The following is a 2,421-nucleotide window of genomic DNA, read 5'->3' on the forward strand; positions in this document are numbered from 1 at the left end:
ATGAGGGCAAGAAACATGATGTGATATACCAAGTTTTTGGAAGAAGGAGTTCAATTTTTCATACTCACCACCCTAGTCACTTTGCATAGCAATGATCTTGGAGTTCAGTTTGTGTTCAACAAGATTTTGGAAATTGATAAAGACTTGGAATACATCAGACCGTTTATTTAACAAGTAAATCCAAGTAAATTTACTATAGTCATCAATAAATCTTACATAATAGGAAAATCTCCCAACTGAAGTAGCTAGGGGCTGGCCCCCATACATCTGAAAATATAAGTTGTAGAGGAGCAGTAGACACACTAGTAGAGATGGGGTAAGGTAATTGATGACTTTTTGCTTGTTGACACGGATCACAAACTGACTCAACACTATTCTCATAAGAGAGTTTATTTTTGCTAGGAACATATTTAACTATGACTGAAGATGGATGACCTAATCGACTAGGCCACCTTGATGAAGATGGCTTGGTGACAATGTTTGCTTGTTTATTGGACCATGAAGAAGATGATGATGATATGAGTGGATAGAGGCCTCCCACGTACCGTCCTCTAAGAATGATTCTCTTTGTTCTCAAGTCCTTAACCAAGAAAAAATAAGGATAGAATTCTATAAGAACATTATTATCAAGGGTGAATCGATGAACGGAAACAAGATTTTTTGAAGTTTGAGGAACATGCAAGACATCTTTCAAGTGCAAATTTTTCATGGGGTTTTTAACAATTGAACTACCAATGTGTGTGATATTCATACCAGAACCGCTTGCCGTGCGAATTTGGTCGCCTCCGTTGTATTTCTCCCGTATTGTCAACTTGTCAAGTTCACCTGTGATGTGATTTGTTGTTGCACTGTCGGCGTAACAATTGGTGTCCACGCCATAGGAGACAGCACGCGCCTCCTTTTCTTCTTGATCATTCTTTTCATAGCGCCACCAGAAGACACGTGCACCTCCTGGATGATGCCTATAGCATATCTGACACTCAAGATAGTCATGCTGCCGCTCACGTACCTGTTGTTGCTGTTACTGTCGAGGACGTCCTCTGAATCCGCCGCCTCTATTTGCAGGAGAGGGCTGGCGGTCACCGCGGTCACCACGGCCGCGCCCCCTTCCTCCTCGCCCGCGAGGTCTGCCGCGGGACTGGCCGCAGCCTCTGTAGGCGGCGTTGACAGACGAATGAAACCTGCCTGAAGACGAGTCACCCAACATCTCCATACTTTGATCAAAGGCAGAGATCTGAGCGAAGAGGTCGTCGGCGGTGATCGTATTCTTGACAGCGCCGATCGCCGCCACCACAGAGTCGTAGTCGCGATCGAGTCCTGCCAGGATGTAGTCCACCATCTCCGGACTAGAGACGGGACGACCAGCAGCAGCTAGTTCATCCCCAAGGCTTTTCATCTTCGCCATATACACCGAGCTCGACATTGTGCCCTTCTTGGTGTTAGTGATCGCGATCCTCAGATTGGTGATCCAGGTCTATGATTGCGAGGCGAAGAGATTTGTCACCGTTTTCCAGAGCTCGTAGGTGGAGTCCTTCCCGACGACCTGCGCAAGGATTTCTGGAGACATGGAGTTGAGAAGATATGACAGGACCTGCTGGTCTTTGGCGATCCAGGGCCCGTACAGAGGGTTCGGCTCTAGGGCCATAGTCTTGTCCGCCTTCGTGATCTCCACAGTCTTGGGCGGAGCGGTGTCAGAGTTGTCCAGGAGCCCGGTTATCTGCGCACCTCGCAGGGCTGGGAGAACCTGGGTCTTCCAGAGGATAAAGTTTCCTCTTGCAAGCTTCTTAGATGGCGGCGAACCGAGGTTGAGGGCGATGCCGGCTGAAGAAGCCATGGAGACGATGATATGTGGTTCTAGGGTTTTGGTTTGTGGCTAGATGTATGAGTAGAGGTGGCTCTGATTTCCATGAAAGATAATAAGCGTTCCTACTCCCTCGAGGGGAGCCACGTCTCATGTATATTAATGTGGGCAGAAGCCTTGCCTTGGCGTACAAGAGAGATTACAGGAGTTTGAGTAGAACAAGGAATAGGAAAGAGGTTGAGATTACAACGGGATACAAGGATACAAAGATACTCTCTAACAATGGGCACTTTCAAAAGGAGATGCGTGCCTAGATCTCCTAGTACAGTCTGCCGGGAACTCAAAAACAGACAGCACTCTTGGATGAACCACTTGGCAACCTGAAGACGAGAGGATTAATTCTCACACCTCCTGATCTTATCACTCACTCAGGCAGTAGACACCTCCGAATCCATGGGCACAAACGACACACCATTACAATTGCTCAATCTTAGTTACAGGGCACACCATTACATTTGCTCAATCTTATTTACAGGGCACACATGTACACACCATTACATATGCAGAATATTAGTTACAGGGCACACATGTACTGATGTACACACCATTACATGCTCAAT

This window comes from Triticum urartu, chromosome 7A, assembly GCF_056163025.1.
Source record: "Triticum urartu cultivar PI428250 chromosome 7A, HENAU_Tu73, whole genome shotgun sequence".
Classification (NCBI taxonomy): Eukaryota; Viridiplantae; Streptophyta; class Magnoliopsida; order Poales; family Poaceae; genus Triticum; species Triticum urartu.